We start from the raw sequence: 20000 nt of genomic DNA, 5'->3' as shown, positions 1-20000 counted from the left end.
TTATCTCTCTACCTATCTATCTATCCATCCATCCATCTGTATCTCTATTTTCTCTCCTCATCCACTTAAACTGTGCAAGGTTCCACTGTTAACTAAAGCGAGAGAGAGAGAGAGAGAGAGAGAGAGAGAGAGAGAGAGAGAGAGAGAGAGAGAGAGAGAGAGAGAGAGAGAGAGAGAGAGAGAGAGAGAGAGAGAGAGAGAGAGAGAGAGAGAGAGAGAGAGAGAGAGAGAGAGAGAGAGAGAGAGAGAGAGAGAGAGAGAGAGAGAGAGAGAGAGAGAGAGAGAGAGAGATTTAATGAACTTTAAAAACCCTCCTCTCTCAACACACGAATAACGTTCCTCAGAAAAATCCCACACACGTTTTCTTTCCACAGATAAAATCCGAAATGTCTTTTTTCCCTCTTACAAAAAGAAAAAAAAAACACTCAAGTGCAGCAATGTAAACAATAAAGAAACAGCATAAAATAACAAAATAATGTTAGAAAACAAAGGACAGTAAAAGTATATGTATTAGATATAAGTAATAAGCAGAGAATAAATAAATAAATAAAAAGACAAAATAACAATATAACATAAGGATACCGAAGTACAGTCTTGTCTCATAAAATGTCATAAAAAATAAATATGAAACAAGGAACCGTTATATTTACTTTTTCATTGTCTGTGTTCTTCAGCGCCAATGAAATGTCGTAAAAAATATATAGATTTTTATCTGAGGTGACAGGAAAGACACATTCTCTCTCTCTCTCTCTCTCTCTCTCTCTCTCTCTCTCTCTCTCTCTCTCTCTCTCTCTCTCTCTCTCTCTCTCTCTCTCTTAGTAGGCATCACCCATTTTTAGCACTTAATTTCATTTTTTTTCCTTTCAATCTGCTACACATTTTCCCACTTTAGTGCTTTATTTCCTCATATTTTCCTTGTTCATTACCGCAGTTTGTTTATTTTTCCAAGTTAAAGCATGCTATTTTCTTTCCTCACTTTCCTTTAAGTATGATGTCATTCTCCGAGTAACTTCAGGCACCTACTAATATTAGATTACATTCTCTTCCTAATGTCACTTGTTCACTACGGCGTATGTCTTTCAATGTTTTCTTTTTTTCACTTCTTTCTGTTATTTTCTGGCTTTTTTTCCTTTTTGTGTGGTGCTATGACTGTCAAAGTGTGTGTGTGTGTGTGTGTGTGTGTGTGTGTGTGTGTGTGTGTGTGTGTGTGTGTGTGTGTGTGTGTGTGTGTGTCTGTGCGTGTGTCAGCATGTATATACATTTACTTGTCTATACGATTGAAGCTTTTTTTTTCATTCTTTTTTTACTTTAAACTTTCTTTTTCATTCTCTCCGATTTTATGTTTGTGTTCTCTCTCTCTCTCTCTCTCTCTCTCTCTCTCTCTCTCTCTCTCTCTCTCTCTCTCTCTCTCTCTCTCTCTCTCTCTCCAATACATTCTTACTTTTAAAACTCTTCGTCAGCCTTCGGGAATCCTAAAACTGCAACAAACTGCCAGCAACACACTCAGTCCCTGTGCTTCCCTGAGTAGTAAAGGGCGGACGTTGTCATCTCCCGGCGTTACTCCTTCGAGACGCACAGTACAATATGTAAGTTCGTGTAGCGTCTTCATATTGACCGAAGAGATGAAGAATGTATGTCAGTACGTATATCAGTATATCTTTGACCTTCTGTCTGTCTTGTGTGGGTGGGTGCGTGATTGGATGGGAGTCTCTGTCCCCAGCTTATGTGCAATTTTGTGTATTGTAATGTATCTGTTTGTCTGTCCGTTTGTCTATTATTTCACACACAAACAGACACACACACACACACACACACACACACACACACACACACACACACACACACACACACACACACACACACACACTATCTCAACATTTGCTTTTTCCAAATGTCGCAAGAAAGAAAAAAGAAAGAGGAAGAATAATGTGCACGATATATATGCATGTGTATTGTGTGACATCCGATCTCTCTCTCTCTCTCTCTCTCTCTCTCTCTCTCTCTCTCTCTCTCTCTCTCTCTCTCTCTCTCTCTCTCTCCATGGTTTCAACACAATTCCAGTGATCCACACAACAATATAAAAAATTTATAATATGCATTTTTAATTTCTAGTAAGGTAATTCATAGAGTAGCAGGAGAATTGTGTGTATTTTTGGCGACAGGAAAGTGTGTGTGTGTGTGTGTGTGTGTGTGTGTGTGTGTGTGTGTGTGTGTGTGTGTGTGTGTGTGTGTGTGTGTGTGTGTGTGTGTGTGTGTGTGTGTGTGTGTGTGTGGGCGCCTCTGTCTGCAACTTGATTCACAGGAGGAATCTTTTTTTTTATGTGTCTTTTTTGTTTTATAATGTTTTGCTTTCCTTTGTTTCTCTAGGTTTATATGTAAAATCTCTCTTTTTTATCCATTGCTCGTGTGTAAGTTACCAAACATGAACATACAAATATTTTCGTTATGCGAAATTCAGTCTGTCTGCCTCAAAGTTTCTGATATTTTTCTATTTGTAATGATTCTGTATAAGAATGTTTGTTTACTATTTCATTTGGCATATGCACCCATCAGTCAGTGTGTCTCTGTGTCTTTGTCTGTCCTGCTTTCTGAATGTCTGATGTGCTGGCTGACTCTCTAATGTCATTTCCTTCTAACATAGTACATACCTTTATTTATCTTAGTTTGTTTACCATGATTTACAGTTGCATTTCTATATGTTCTGTCCATCAATATACAGCTAATTTTTCTCTTTATCTGATTCATCGCTTACACTTCCACTTTCTTCTTATTTGTTTATGTATATTGCTCTTCAACCATCCTGTGTTTCTTCACTTACCTACCCATTCGTCGATGTTTTATCTGTATATCTCTCCATATCTACTACTTCCACCTTCTTATCAATAAACGGGAATTTATAAACATATTTTCCCACCTATGTACTATTATCAGAGTCTATCTGTCTGTCTGTCTATTTATGTAATCTATTTTCTACTTACTGAACTGTCTATCTTCCCATCTATATATATAAATATCTACTTATATACCTATTCATTTAATCATGTATCTATCAATCTATCTATCCATCCATCTGTCCATCTATATATAAATCTATTTATCAGTCAGTCGATCTATTTAACCATTTACCCATCCAACCATCTATCTGTAAATCTACCTGTTCAACCAGATACCTATTCATTAATCAATTCGTCAGACCAATAACACATTTCTCTATCTGCGCCTGAACATACTCACCGACCCATCTCCCCGCTCACCGCCACTGTACCGAGATAATGCACCCTCAATACACTCCTATACTCGGCGGCGGCTAGGCAACGCTATTTCGACATGTTCCACTAAGCATCCCTGCTTATAAGGGGAGACAAGGCCCTGCTAATGCTACGGGACTGGAGGAGGAGGGGGAGGAAGAGGAGGGGAGTCTGTTGCAAGCATTATGTCGGCGAAAGGAAGGATGGAACGTAAGGGAGAGAGGATGAAGGATGGTGGAGCAAGGGAAGAGAAGAGAGGAATTCTTGAAAATGGGAGAAGTTGAGAGTGAAGTGTGGTGGTAGTGGTGGTAGTAGTAGTAGTAGTAGTAGTAGTAGTAGTAGTAGTAGTAGTAGTAGTAGTGGTGGTGGTTGTGGTGGTATAGTTCGTAATTTTTCTGTTCCTCCTTCTTAGGGTGAATTGTAGATTTTTTTCACTCTACTAAAATTTTTTTTTTTTTTTTTGTCTTTTGCACAAAATAGAAAAAAAATCAACATTTCCGAAAAGACGGTATTCAAAAGGAAGTAAGCTTCTTCACTTGTCTTATTCATTATGACGTAACATTCTGACGTAATTTGTGCGTCCAAAGGCACAGACAAAGGGGTGTTTGAAGTGGATGTTTTTACTAATGCTGTTATTACCCTCCTCCTCCTCCTCCTCCTCCTTTTTTTGCATAGGAATAATAATAGAATCTCACTTCATCCTTTCCAATCAAAACGCAGCCAGTTTTTTCCCACACAGCGCGATGGTTTTCCCACGCCAGCACAAGGACGAGGGCGTGTCGGTTTGGCAGTCATACACTGCTCTAGCTTACTTTACTAAAGGGTAGTTAATCTAAATTAATTCCAAAGCGTTATGTAAAGACCTGAGGGAGTGTTTGTTTTGGTTATCCTATGTAATCACATGTTGTAATCCTCATTTTCTTCGTCCGAATTCTCCTGTTATTGATCAACTTTGTGATTTTAAGTACTAGAGGTCAAAGTTGCAGGCGATAACCTGTGAATCCAGCCCTAAAGGGAAAGGTACACAAACACAGTGACCGAAGCTGTGGCCTGACTGACTGCCGCTTCCTGGAAAGCGCAACGCAAGGATTCTGCACCACCCCTCAACAACCAAACTGTGCCTTCACCTGCGCTACGCACACACCACATCACACAACTATCATGCAGTTACACTCTCCCTCACAAACAAAAGAAGACAGACCACAACTCTTTCCCTCACTATTCTCTTAAGTTCTATGTGGTTTTTCTATACCACGTGGTATCAATTCCTGTATATTGTCAGCTTCTGCTGGAGAGATTGGTGGGGAGGAACCTTCTGTACTATCCTGTATCTCCCAATAATAGTTAATGTAGAATAATTATCCAAACAGCCTCGTCAGTAACTCAAGGTTTGGTCTTCCGTTGCATTCCTTTGTATTCCTTTGTGTTCTTTCCTTTTCCTCCTCCTCCTCCTCCTCCTCCTCCTCCTCCTCCTCCTCCTCCTCCTTCTCCTACTCCTACTCCTCCTCCTGCCTGCTGCTGGATGTGATGGCTCATGAATAACATGTGAATATGTTCTTAAACCACTCAGTGAAATCATAATTCCAGCTGAGAGAGAGAGAGAGAGAGAGAGAGAGAGAGAGAGAGAGAGAGAGAGAGAGAGAGAGAGAGAGAGAGAGAGAGAGAGAGAGAGAGAGAGAGAGAGAGAGAGAGAGAGAGAGAGAGAGAGAGAGAGATTCATGGCAAAAAGTAAATTCTTTCATACAAATGCACCACATTAAGCGCCTCCAGCGTAAGACTGTACAATTATCAGGCAGGAAGCGCGGCAGTAAACACGTCAAGTCTATGGAGAAGGCAGGGCGTGTTTCACTTGCTGGTCTTCCCTCTCACTTTTTTAATAAACGTTTTCTTTTTTTGCTTTTCTTTTTTTTCCTTGCATGGATTGACAAGGTGTGGAGTAATAGTAAGAAAATACAAATTATACAAACACTGAATTGGTGTCACTCCAGAAAATAATCCTGCTCTTTACTACAACAACAACGACAACAACAAAAACAACAACAACAACAACAACTACTACTACTACTACTACTACTAGTAGTAGTAGTAGTAGTAGTAGTAGTAGTAGTAGTAGTAGTAGTAGTAGTAGTAGTAGTACTACTACTACTACTACTACTACTACTAGTACTACTACTGCTACTACTACTATTGCTACTACTACTGTTATTAACATTCAGCTATTAAGACTCAGGAAAGATTTGTCTTTCTCCAACCCTCTGTGCTTCTTAAAAACATGGAGCTGCATTTGGAAATAAAAAATCAAATAGCTGAACACAAAAATCATTTAGATGCAAAAGATATCGGACGGTTCAACTTGAGTAAACTGGAGTAAACAATGCAATACATGTTTAATTTAGAGTCAGTATAAAATGGTATTCTTACATTTCCATATAGCCATTATTTATACTCACGCTCTCATATCTTCTTGGCGAATGGCAAACAGAGGAAGAAAAAAAAATCTTTTATAGTTGCCGCTTCCATACATACAGACAAAAAAAAAAAAAAAAGATAAAAAATTAAAAGTCAATAAAAAAACTAAATATGTTTCTGGAAGTGCCTCAATACTCTTAAAACAACTAGTCACAGGAAGGGGAAAAAACAGAAACAGGCAGAGAATTCCAAAGTTTACCAATGAAAGGGATGAAAGAATGAAAATATTGCTTGACTCCTGGACTACTGAAAGGGAACTTAAAGACTTCTATCACGTCCCCTCTTAACCTACGTCTCTCTAAAGAATGTAAATTTAATGACTTCAATCTCGCCTCGTAAGGAATACTCCTCATCCCCTGTATCCTTTCTGTCATTCTCCTCTGTACTGATTCTAATACACCTATATCTTTCCTGTAATGTGGAGACCAGAATTGCACAACGTAGTCTAGATGAGGTCTGACCAGCGCCAAGAATATCATTAATATTACTTCCGGCATTCTACTTTTAACACTCCTAAAAATTAATCCTAGTACCCTATTTATCCTGTTTCTAGCCTCTATGCATTGTTTTCCTAGACGGAGTTCACAGCTAACTATAACTCCTAAATCTTTCTCGTACCCTGTAACTACCAGAGATTGTTCGTTTAATGTGTACCTACTGTGTGGGTTTCCTCTACCTACGCTAAGTACTTTACATTTATTGATATTAAATTGCATTTGCCATATGTCCGTCCATTCATTCATCCTAAATCTGCCTGCAAGGCGAAGGCACCCGTTTCTGATCTAATTAATCTATCTTTGTGTCATCCGCAAATTTACTAACATCACTACTAATTCCACTAACCAAGGCATTGATATATATTAAAAATAACAATGTCCCTAATACTGATCCCTATGGCACCCCACTGATTACATGACATCACTTGGATTTCGAGCCGTTTATTACAATTCTTTCTCGCCTGTCGCTAAGCCATGACCCTATCCAGCCTAACACCTTCCCATCTATCCCGTGTGCCCTAACCTTTCTCAGGAGCCTTTCATGGGGTACCTTGTCAAATGCTTTACTAAAGTCCAGATACAAGATATCATAATTATCACCATTATCTACTGCCTCGTACACTTTACTGTAAAAACTTAACAAGTTTGTCATGCAAGACTTCCCCTTCGTGAAGCCATGCTGTGATTAATTTATCAAGTTATGTTTGTCTAAATGTTCCCTAATGTTCCTCGCTCTTATTAACTCTAATATTTTACCTATAACTGAATTTAAGCTGACAGATCTATAGTTAGACGCTAAAGTTTTATCTCCTTTCTTAAAGATGGGTACTACATTAGCCTGCTTCCACATTACTGGTACCTCACCTGACTCAAGTGATTTCCTAAAGACAGAGACTAACAGCTCACTAATAACCTCTTTGCATTCCTTAAGTACTCTGGGATATATTTCATCTGGTCCTGGTGTCTTGAACTTTTTTTAGCCTATCTATCTCCTGTTCCACTAACTCTCTACTTATGGAAATATGTCAGCTTCTCATTCTCATCTGCTCTAAACATCTGTTCACTATCTGGCATATCCTGCATGCTTTCCTGGGTGAAGACAGATGAAAAATACTCATTCAGAATTTTACTAATCTCCTTCCCAGAACTAACCAGTTCCCCATCTGCTGCCTTTAATGGACCTATAATATCCTTATTCTTCGTCCTCTATTCCTGATAAAATCCCTTGGGGTCCGTCTTCACATGGCTGGCTACACTTAATTCATAATTGCCCTTAGCTTTCCTCGTTAACTTCATGACTGTTCTAACTAATTCATTATATTGTGACCTTAAAACTTCTTCACCTGCCCTTAATGTCTTATATATACTTCTTTTCCACCCTATATAATGTTTTAATCTAGCAGTCATCCATTTAGGATAATTTTTCTGTGATCTTATTGCCCTATACGGGATATATGCTAACTGACCTGTATGAACTTTACGAAATATTTATACAATTCATCTACATTTACTTCAACTAATTCCCTCATCTCAGCCCCTACCATCCTCTCTACTCGCTCATCTACTCGCCTCGACCTCACCTCTCTCATTTCAGCATGACCTGACATTCCACCATGCTCACACCCATATACCCCTCCCTCTCTCCTCCGCCCCTTCGGAACACATCTTACCTCCTCTTGTCCTACACCCTCACACCTCACCTCACCTCTCACATCTTGCCTTATCTCTCTCAACTCCGTCCCGGACCTGACCTCACCCTGCATCCGTTGCCAGTCAACTCCTTGGAGGTACCTTTTTAATTCCTCAAATTCTGCTCTCCTAAAGTCAAGTATTTTACTAGTGTTTTTGCTTCTAAAAGTTTCTTCCCATTTTAAATTGTACCTAATTTCCCTATGGTCAATGTTACCTAGCTGTCCTTCAACCTCTACCTACGTGACTGCTTCCTCCCTGTTAGTAAGAATTAAATCTAGAATATTATTCCCCCTTGTGGGATCTACGACTACCTGTTTTAAAAAATTATCCTGAATTACCTTAAAAAATTCTGCTTCCTTCTTACCCACCATCAGACTCCAGTCGATATTTCTAAAATTAAAATCTCCTACCACACATACCTGACTGTACCTGCCTGCTCTATTTATTTCCTGCCACAGTGAGGTGTTAATTTCCTTTGTACTGGTCGGTGATCTGTACACTACTCCCACTACTGTACATTGCTGTACTACTACTGCTATCTGTTTTAAATCTACTGTTAATACAATACTGTAATGTGTCCCTAACGTATAACGCGACGCCTCCTCCTCTCCTGTTTTCCCTATCTTTATAGAACAATGTATAACCATCTATCTTGACCTCTGGATTAAATATTTTTCCTCACATATCTAATCAAGTTTCAGTTAAGCCAATGATATCAAATTTCTCTACACACACTATTCTTCTAAGCAAGTCTATTTTATTCAAAATACTGCTACATTTTGTGTGGTAAATACTTAAGCTATTTCTCATCTTCCCTGAGCTAGCTACCTTTCTAGATTTAACTAATTTCTCCTATGTTTACTCCTCACAACACCACGGAAGAGGCATACGTTTATATTGTGCAAACATTATGCTGTATTAATATCCCACTGACTAATTCAGTTTGACTTTTGGTTAAGTACTCACTGTAGGGCACGATAAACTATTTATTAAAGTATTTTACAAAACAATTGTGAAAATATATTCATTGGAATGAAATATTCCAGTTTCTGCCGCTATTTAAAACTACTTTGTCCATGTCTGTGCCTGCCCGCACATCCATCTGTCCCTCTGTCTATTTGTCTGTCTTTCTGTCTGCTTCCTTGCCTTCTATTTTTGCCTGCCTGCCTGTCTGCCTGCTTCTTTGCCTGCCTATCCTCTTCAAGTTAGCCTGACTATTTCCCTGTCAACCTGTCTGTCTGCCTGCTTTCTTTCTTTCTTTTTTGTATGTCTATCCACCTCTTTCCCCGCCCGTTAGTCTGTCTGCCTCCCTGCTTGCTTGCTTGCTTGCTTCCTTGCTTGCTTGCTTGCTTGCTTGCTTGGTTGCTTGCCTCCCTGCCTGTCTGTTTCACCGTCTGCCCTCCTGCCTACCTGCCCCCCCCCCCTCTCTCTCTCTCTCTCTCTCTCTCTCTCTCTCTCTCTCTCTCTGATGATTAACTAAACAAGTCAAAACATTATTTAAACCACTACTACGAAATACCAAGGTACTCGAAGGCTTGTCTGTAAGTGGTATCAGTGTGAACATGTTACATCACGCTCCTATACAATCATGATTTACGCAGCACACCCTCCATAGTAGGTTGGCAGGCACTTCCCACACGTTAAGGAGTCCTTCTTCATTTCGCTCTCTAATTTAAACTTCTTTATACAAATGAAATTAAACTTCGGGATTTAAATGGTCACTTTCTTTCTTAGCGCATAAACAAAAATGTGCTGGACAAATATAACGAAAATATTTATATTAAAAAAAAAAACAATAATAATATTCGAGCCACACTCCACAGTAACGAAAGCTTTCATAGATATAGGAAAATATTGCAAAGATCGCACTGAAATATTATTTATCGCCGTACAACTACCATACCGAATTCCCGGGAGCAGACTCTTGCAGGATAGAAAAAGATGAAACACCAATAAATACTGGTAGAGAGTCATGAGAACATGCCAATTCATCAACGAACTCCCGAGAGAGAGAGAGAGAGAGAGAGAGAGAGAGAGAGAGAGAGAGAGAGAGAGAGAGAGAGAGAGAGAGAGAGAGATATATATATATATATATATATATATATATATATATATATATATATATATATATATATATATATATATATATATATATATATATATATATATATATATATATATATATATATATATATATATATATATATATATATATATATATATATATATATATATATATATATATATATATATATATATATATATATATATATATATATATATATATAGCAGAGAGAAGGAAGGATAAAATGAAAAACATATATACATATATATGTACATTACATATACAACATTAGCAACAGCAACAACGGCAGCGGCAGCGGCAGCAGCAGCAGCAGCAGCAGCAGTCGTAGTAGTAGTAGTAGTAGTAGTAGTAGTAGTAGTAGTAGTAGTAGTAGTAGTAGTAGTAGTAGTAGTAGTAGTAGTAGCAGCAGCAGCAGCAGCAGAAGCAGTTTTTCTGGTAGTTATTGATGAAGGAAGTAAAAGCAGCAATACCAACAAGAGCAGCAAGATCAGCGAGGGCAACAGCAGCAGCAGCACCAGCTTCAGCAGCACCAGCAGCAGCAGCAGCAGCAACAGCAGCATATTAAGTGTAATAATCTCCAACAGATAAAACACGCGGTGAGAAGTAACACGAGGCATCCTGGACAAACACCTGTCCACCTCGGCCCTGCAGGAGCACCTCACCGGCCAGTGTTCTTTCAGTGTTAATTCACATCTCAGTCCTTTATGTATTGTTGTGCCGGCGAGGCAAGACGCCTTGAGGAGCGCCACGCGCCAGACATTCCTTCCCGGGCTGGTTTTCAACCTACGTCTGTCTTCACTTGTTAAATATAAATGTGTAGCAAGAAATACAATTACCGTCTTTCCTTCGGTATTTAAAACTATTAATGTATTTATACATTTGGCATCCTTTAATCCATGCTTCCATTTTTAGCATTATTTTGGTTTCCTGCTGTAGTTTGTACGTTCATTATAAGAGTGAAATATACTCTCAAGTGTGAAAAATTGCGATATCTCTAAACACAGCCCATCACAGGTCAAACTTACCCTGGTGCCACAGAAAGTTTGATAAAACTAGCAAATAATAATTTTTCTTTACTATTCAAGGTTTTCTGGAAACAAAAGCAATTCCTGGAGTATGAGGAATCCCTGTTCTCTTTCTTCGTCCCAGTGGAGGAAACACAAAGACGCTCACTCTCATTCTAGATTTACACCTTCACAACCACCACCACCACCATAAATAAAATAAAAAAATACACATAAATCTCTTGAACACGTGATGCCAGACCTTTAGAAGATTAGATATATTTCTGGATAGTTGGGATGAGTGAACACAGGTTTGCAAGTCTTATACAAGAACTGCTGCTTTGAACAGAGTAATAAGACAGTCTTCTGCGGAAGAAAAAAGGAGGAGGAATAGGAGGAAGAATACAGCAACATTCTTCCATGCATAGTTGAAGTTGAAGTGTGGATGTCTGAAGCAGCAGCCTTGCCTGGCACTTTCACAATCAGTCCCCTGTTAGCGTACTTTCCTTTCATGAACCCCTGGAACTTTTTTCCCTCTCATCTCAAGGCGTCGCTAAACACAACCCATCACAGGTCGAACTTAGCCTGGTGCCACAAAAACTTTGACCAGTCGTAGTTTACATATATATGTTTCTTCCTCTGATGGCGGTGACGCTGCTGTTTCTTCCTCCGATAACAGTGGTGGTAATTCTTTTTCTTTGCTTCTTTTTCTTGTTTTCTTCCTCTGATGGCGGTAATGCTGCTGCTGCTGCTTCTTCTTCCTCTGATGGCGTTGCTTTCTGTTCTTGTTCTTCTAAGACAGTTTGGTGGTCTGAATTGGTTGGTGATAGGGTATTCAGAGTGGGGATAGTAGGAGTACTGCACACTCACCTCCCTTGCTCCCCAGTCAAAATTCAAGTCAGGTTGGTGGAAGACTGGGAAGGGTAGGGAGGTGCTGCACACTCACCTCCCATGCTCCCCAGGTTAAATTTGTAACATCAGTCAGGTTGGTTGTTTTTGGAGTTGCCGGGATCAGTCAGTCAGGCCCCGTCAGTCAAGGGAAGTGCTACGCACTCACCTTGCCAAGATCAGAGGGGTGGTGGTGGTGGTCTGTACATCTGGAGTTGGTAGGATGAGTCACATTGGTGGTCAAAGCCAAACTGGGAGACTGGGAAGGGTAGGGAGGTGTTGCACACTCACCTCCCATGCTTCCCAGGGGCGGTCAGGATGGTGGGTCTTTGGAGTTGCCAGGATGAGTCACGGGAAGTGCTACGCACTCACCTTGCCAGGGTCAGTTGCCAGGGTGGGGAGTACTGGTGGTGGTCGGTACAATTAGAGTTCCTAGGATGAGTCAGATTGGGGATCAAAGTCAAACTAGAAGGATGGGAAGGGTAGGGAGGAGCTGCACACTCACCTCCCGTGCTTCCCAGGTGGGGTGGTGGTCTTTGGAGTTGTCAGGGTCAGTCAGGTTGGTATTGTTTTATTTTTATTATTTATTGTAGATTGCCAGACTCAGTCATTTTATTGAGGGGGAAGTAGGAGTTTTATTGTTTTTACTTTATTTATTTTTGTTTTTATTTATTTTTTATTTTTTCATTTATTTTGGTAAGGGTAGGGAAGGGTAGGGAGGTGCTGCACACTCACCTCCCATGCTCCCCAGGTTACATTTGTAACATTTGTCAGATTGGTTGTTTTTGGAGTTGCGGGGGTCAGTCAGTCAGGCCCACTCAGTCAAGGGAAGTGCTACGCACTCACCTTGCCAAGATCAGAGGGGTGGTGGTGGTGGTCTGTACATCTGGAGTTGGTAGGATGAGTCACATTGGTGGTCAAAGCCAAACTGGGAGACTGGGAAGGGTAGGGAGGTGTTGCACACTCACCTCCCATGCTCCCCAGAGTCAGTCAGTTTGGTGGTCTGTTGCCAGATTACAGTAAGATTTGTAGGTCAGTCAGGTTGGTTGTTTTTATGGTTGCCAGGGTCAGTAAGGCAGGTGGTAGGGAAGTGCTACGCACTCACCTAGCAAGGACAGGGTAGGATGTAGGGATGTATGGATCAGGGTCAGAGTGGGACACAGAGTAGGAGGTACTGTTGGTCTGTACATTTGGAGTTGTTCTTTGAAGTTGCCAGGATGAGTCAGGTCAAACTGGGAGACTGGGAAGTGTAGGGAGGTGCTGCACACTCACCTCCCATGCTCCCCAGGGCCAGTCAGTTAGGTGATTACATATCTGTAAGTCAGTCAGGTTGGTTGTTTTTGGAGTTGCCAGGGTCAGTCAGTCAGGGTCAGTCCAGGGAAGTGCTACGCACTCACCTTGCCGAGATCAGAAGGGTGGTGGTGGTGGTGGTCTGTACAGTTGGAGTTGCTCTTTGGAGTTGGTAGGATGAGTCAGATTGGTGGTCAAAGTCAAACTGGGAGACTGGGAAGGGTAGGGAGGTGCTGCACACTCACCTCCCGTGCTTCCCAGGTGGGTGGTGGTCTTTGGAGTTGTCAGGGTCAGTCAGTTGGTATTGTTTTATTTTTATTATTTATTGTTGATTGCCAGACTCAGTCAGTTTTATTGAGGGGGGTGTAGGAGTTTTATTGTTTTTGTTTTATTTACTTCTTTTTTCATTTATCTTTTTTTATTACTTTTATTATTTTTTATACCTATATATATTTTATTCTTTTTGGTCTGGCAGTCCGTAGACTTGGGGAGAGAAGGGAAGTGCTGTGCACTCACCTCCCTTGCTCTCCCGAGGTCCGAGGTGGTAAGGAGGTTTTTATTTATTTTTATTTATTTATTTATTTATCTTTATTTATTTATTTATTTTATTTTATTTTATTTATTTTATTTTTTTTTTGCGTGGTAGGTTAGGAGACAAGGGAAGTGCTATGCACTCAACTTAATTCTTTATTTTTTCTTTTCTATCTTTTGCCGGAGACAAGGGAAGTGCTATGCACTCACCTTAATTCTTCATTTTTTTTTTCTATCTTTTGCCTGGTAGGTTGGAAGAGAAGGGAAGTGCTATGCACTCACCTTTATATTTTTTTATTCTGTTAGGTGAAGAGAAGTGCTATGCACTTACCTTTATTTATTATTTATTGATTTATTTATTTATTTTTTTTTATTATTTTTTGCCTGGTAGTCCGTAGACTTGCCAGGGTTAGGTAGGGGAGAGAAGGGAAGCGCTGTGCACTCACCTCCCTTGCTCTCCCGGGGGCCGGTAAGGCGGTGCCTTCCTCCCCTGGGGAGGGGTAGGGAGGTGCTGCGCACTCACCTCCCCTCCTCCCCGTGGGCAGTTCCATCACACATGGTGATGGAGGGATGCACTTTCAAGGTTTTTGTGAGTTCCGAGAGGGGTTTTCGAACCTACGCGCCCCTCACTTCCCTCACGCCAAACTCAAAGTGCATCACTCTACCCACTGGGCCACGAGGGCCCTTTTTCTTTTTTTTTAAATTGGTCTATTTCCCCATCTTCCCCATCTTTTTTGTAAAGTTCCTCTATTTAACCACCTTATGTTCACGCCAGTATGTATTAAATAATTACGATATGAATTATTTTCATGACGTTATTTATTTATTGTATTTTGTATGGGATATGACACTGGGTTCCCAAGACTGTCACTACGCCATGAAACCCCAACGGTAAACAAGATATATTTGAACACATCATTTCCCTTCCTGTGTTCATGCAGCACCAAAAGTTCAATAAGAAAAACTGCTGCTCATTCTAATGTGAACGTTCATCCCACAGTGATAATTAGATAACTGTTGACTTGTGGGAGTATGTCGTGGAGTACAAATAGCAGTAGGTAAGATCAGAGAACTTTACAGAGGCAGGAATTCCTTGGTTATGGAGCAGCCTTCTGGAACCCTACCCTGTGCTGCACCACCACCACCACCACCGACAACAACAACAATAACAACACACCATTACACCTGTCCATCCTACAGCACATGCAAAAAAAACATGCAGTAAAAAAACCCAAAGTTGATATTATTCCACTTCAGAATTTACCAAATATTACACGATGTGTACTGAGCACTGGGCTATAGCGGACTACTGGAGTGGCGATCTGTGTATACAAGTGCCGCGTACTTCGTCAGTCCTTCGCCTGGGCCAAAAAACGGAAACGAATTCAAAGAATTCAATTCCAGTGTGAGAATACCGACAGTGGAATAGAGTTACTTGTAACGGTAATTGCTAGGCAACTAGGCCTAAGGCCATACAGCTCCCGACGCCTCATCTGAAACCTGACCCCAATCCAATGTACACTAACTGAGATTGGTGGGTTCAGGAGTGAATGCAAAAATACTAACAACACATTATGAAAACGTTCTTGGCACAAAGAAGTGGCCGTGTTCATGACGTGTACCATATACCTACGTCCCTACTTCATAACCATGGGGAAGGACTTTCGCTCTGCAGGCATTATGTTATTGTAGCAGCAATGTCATAACAAGCTAATCGTTATTATTCCACACACTTGACCTTTGCTGAATATCATTTAAGTATTTTTTTCCACATATAAAATTAATCAATGAGTGCACGCGGGCCACACTAAATCAACTGGCGCGCGGGCCTACAGTTCAATGACACTGCTCTAGACATTTTTCTTTCCCACTCGACATAAATATAAACAACCAGAACGATCGCTTTTGGGGAATGGAAAACGAGTTTACCAATGACTCATCATAACAAAATATACGGTACTACCATAGACAGCACCCTATCAACGTACTCCTGGCTTGTTCATGAACACAGGTAGCTGTTGATAGGAAGCTTTAAATTACATCAGCCGCTTGAAAAAAAAAAAAAAAAAAAAAAAAAAACACGCCAGACTTCAGCCGTGGACTCGCGCGTCATCAGCATCATCACCCAGTTGATTTGTCCAATTTTCCCTTATTGTTATTCAATAGCAATAAGAGAAAATGGGAAAAACTGCAAGGATAACCATGGTAACAGAAGGAAAATAAAGGAAAACATACGTGCACTCGACAACTTGAAAAAAAAAGTTTTGTCTTAGGTGGCGGTGAACAAACTTACCATATTAAATAAACTTGTTATGGCCAAATAGAGCATATATACGTAACATATTAAAAAAAAAATAATAATAATAATAATGTAATTCATGGCAAACTAGATATCCTTAGACCAAATGCATGAAAAAAGCCAAAAATTATGTTTTGGCCTAAAAAAGGCGAAATCTGGCAGTCCTGATCTCCGACAACGTGACGTCATGCGCGGAAAATTGAAAAAAAAAAAAGTGTAACAAAAGTGGGCTTGCTGGGTTCTCTATACTGTGCCTGGCGCTTTCAAGGGAGGCATCAGTCAATCAGGCTCCGGCTACCATGCGACTCCTATAAGAGTGCACTTCTCGTAAAGGAGCGCCGCACTCCTGCAGCAGTGACCCCTGGTACCTCAAATCCCTATGACAGTCACTGATTGGGTCCTTGAGTTTTCAATGCCCCTCACAGCTAATTGTTCATCATGTGATGAGAGAAGGAGGAGGAGGAGGAGGAGGAGGAGGAGGAGGAGGAGGAGGAGGAGGAGGAGGAGGAGGAGGAGGAGGAGGAGGAGGAGGAGGAGGAGGAGGAGGAGGAGGAGGAGGAGGAGGAGGAGGAGGAGGAGGAGGAGGAGAAGGAGGAGGAGGAGGAAGAGGAGGAGGAGGAGGAGGAGGAGCAGGAGGAGGAGGAGCAGGAGGAGGAGGAGGAGGAGGAGGAGGAGGAGGAGGAGGAGGAGGAGGAGGAGGAGGAGGAGAATAAAAACAAAGCCTAAAGAGCAAAAGTTCCTGAGGTCTTTACTGGGCTGTTTGGGTAACTACTCTACGCTAACTAGTGGAAGAGACAAACAGGATAGCACAGAAAGAGGAACCAAACGAATACAAAAGAAGTCCAAACAGTAACAGACCAAGAGGTCCCTGTAAGTCTGTTTGGGTAAATATTCTACTCTATTAGTGGTAGAGAAAGGATAGCACAGAAGAAGGGTCCTTCCATCCCCCACCCCCTATCCCTCCAGGCAAGGGTCACATGAAAAATGGTACCATGTTGTACAGAAAAAACAACATGGAGTGTGAGAGGAAACTAAAGAAAGACAGGAGGACTACTTCGACCACATACAATCTACATGCCAGCACGGACAGTACGGAGTGAACGTGTTCGTTATTCAGACACGAACAATGACAACCGGGAATTAGTGTCTACATACTTGTCAAGACAGGTTTTCAATGAGTGAACAGTGCCTGAGTTAACGACGCTTCATGGAACACAATTCAACATATTTATGACACGGTTGAAGTAAAATGTTTGGCTTCATTTGTTTGAAATCGCTTACCTATTATTTACTATTGTTTTTGTAATATTAGACATGTTGAATCTTAGGAAGAATTCCGGTCTGATATTTGTGAAAGCCTTAAAAGTTTAGTAAAGCAATATCAGATCCCCTCTTAGCCTGCGTTTGGAGAGGGAGAATAGATCTCGTTCTTTAAGGCGTTCCTTGTTGGGTTTATTGCGAAGCCTTCGAGTAATTTTCGTTACTCTATTTCGTATTGTTTTTTTTCCTAATCTCTCAATATTCCTTTTATAACAGAACGACAAAAACTTTACATCGTATTCAAAATGAGGACGTACAAGTGAGTTGTATAAGGTGAGATTTTTTTTTTTTTCAGATTGGAAGGTGAAAACTATTAATTTATTGGCAATTTCAATGACTTCGCTGCATTGTTTGCTTGGTTCAAGATCTGTTGTCACTAAAGCTCCCAGATCTTTCTCAGGATCCAAACTTTTGATGGAGGATTACTTTTTATAATTTTCCTGCCGATTGCTATTTCCAATATTTGATACGTGGCATTTATCAAAATTAAAGTTATAAGCCACGTTTCACACCATTCAATGAGAGTGTATGCATCATTTTGCAAAATTTGACGCTGGTTTGGTGTCAGTCTTGTTAGCAATTTTAGTGTCTGTGAATTTTGACAGTTTACTTCTGATTCCTTCGTCTATGTCATTCATATATATTATGAAGAGGATCTGCCCTAAGATTGAACATTGAGGAACGCCACTGCTTACATTAACCCAATTTGAAGAATCAGAGTTTCTGGTGACCCCGCACTACAATATATATTGTACTGTCAAAAAAAGAAGAAGAAAAAACGAAAAAATAAAACAAAACAATAAGGAAGAGGAAAGAAAAAAAAAAGGTAGAATAGGTAAAAAGAAAGAAGAAATGGAGAAGATGAATGAAGTATGGAGAATAACAAACGATCATACTACACGGGAAAGGGAAGATAATTGGCACTTGATATCGAGGAAACCGAGGAAACACAAACAAGGACACAGGACCCAAGCACTCCACAACAGGAAGACGGCCATACAACATGGGAAGGCAGCCTGGGTCAAGGAGGGATTAACGGTAATGATAGCAGGGGCAAGGCATAGAAAGGATTTGAAAGGGAAAGTAGGCCAGGAGGCGTGAGGCACCAAGAAGGACAAGTCAGCCTACGCCCACTTAACGCTCCGCCTCCAAACTGCCCCTACCCTCTGACTGGCTTCTGTATCAAGCACCACGCCTGTGGGCGGATCACATGCATAGATGAGCAATGTGAATAGTAGATACGTAAAATGTTATGAAAATTACGATAGTTTTTTGAGAGAAACAGACAGTCCCAAACGACTGTATATTATAGCGTGTAACAGTGGAATAATTCAGTAGCGGAGAGTTGCGGAGATTAGCAGACACAGACCCAGAGGTTCCACAGGGTCTGACCAGAGAGGGGTCGAGATGGACGGAATAACTTGAAAGTAAGTGCAGTTTGAAAGCGTAATGCAGTCTATAAATCAATGATCTTATTAAAGGAGGAGCAGGATGTTTAACTGATGTTTTATGTTTGTTATGACAGGTGTGTATGATGTACGAAGATTTACTCAGTCATGGAATGTTTATAGTAAGTGATGTGTTGCTGATATCACGGCAACACATCAGTAGACACCTGCCGAAACGATAATTACTCCCAGTGAGGTCTAAAGCACTGTTCAGGGGGTGCTGTGAACTTATCATTAAACCCAGCTGTGACCTCACTGAACGTTTCCCTTTGTGTCTCACAACACAAGGGGGTAGTCACAGCCTGCCCTCTGAAGACAACTCTCTTCCTCCACACAAAACTACAAGCACCTAATAACACACACACCCTTCACTCAAAAAATTTTAAAATCATGGCGACTCCTACACCAGCCTCGGAGTCCCCATCTGGGGAGGGGACCATAAATGTCCCCAGGTCGGACTGCCTTTCCGTCGACGACCCTAAGTGTCTTGACACCCCCCTCAACTTTTTCTTCATTAACTTCTGCAACATTCGCGGTCTAAGATCTAATTTTCAATCTGTAGAACACCACCTCTCCTCTTCTAAACCTCATCTTCTTTTCCTCACTGAAACTCAGGTGTCTGAGGCAACTGACAGTAGCCCCTTTTCTGTTTCCTCCTACTTTCTCTATCCTCATTTTCGATCCAAAGGTGGATGCTGCGTTTATGTGCGCAATGACTTAACCTGCTCTCGTGCCCACGCTCTTGAATCTTCCGAGTTTTCCACCATCTGGCTACGACTACAGAGTCATTCTCATACTAAATTTATCTGTGCTGTATACCTCTCTCCTAACTCCTCTGACTATAAGAAATTCTTTGACTACTTAACTTCCAAAGTGGAGCACATTCTGACCCTCTTCCCTTTTGCAGAGATCTCCATTCTTGGAGACTTCAATGTTCACCACCAGCTTTGGCTTTCCTCTCCCTTCACTGACCATCCTGGTGAACTAGCCTACAACTTTGCTATCCTCCATGACCTAGAGCAATTGGTGCAACACCCTACTCGTATTCCTGACCGTCTTGGAGATACGCCCAACATTCTTGACCTTTTCCTGACCTCTAATCCTTCTGCTTATGCTGTCACCCTTTCTTCTCCGTTGGGCTCCTCCGATCACAATCTCATATCTTTATCTTGTCCTATCACTCCAATCCCTCCTCAGGATCCCCCTAAGCGAAGGTGCCTCTGGCGTT

At 41.0% G+C, this 20000-nt stretch overlaps 1 long non-coding RNA gene across 1 annotated transcript in view; it reads right to left on the bottom strand.

Annotated features, from left to right (window-relative positions):
- The window catches only part of LOC135102163 (uncharacterized), a 67149-nt gene that overhangs the window by 9751 nt on the left and 37398 nt on the right, over positions 1-20000 (bottom strand). Inside the window, exon 3 of the long non-coding RNA XR_010269559.1 lies at positions 13282-13419. This is a non-coding gene — a long non-coding RNA (uncharacterized LOC135102163). The remainder of the gene's footprint in view (positions 1-13281; positions 13420-20000) is intronic.

The sequence above is a fragment of the Scylla paramamosain genome, chromosome 7 (genome assembly GCF_035594125.1).
Source record: "Scylla paramamosain isolate STU-SP2022 chromosome 7, ASM3559412v1, whole genome shotgun sequence".
In the NCBI taxonomy this organism is placed as follows: Eukaryota; Metazoa; Arthropoda; class Malacostraca; order Decapoda; family Portunidae; genus Scylla; species Scylla paramamosain.
This window is presented reverse-complemented; position numbering and strand designations above follow the sequence as displayed.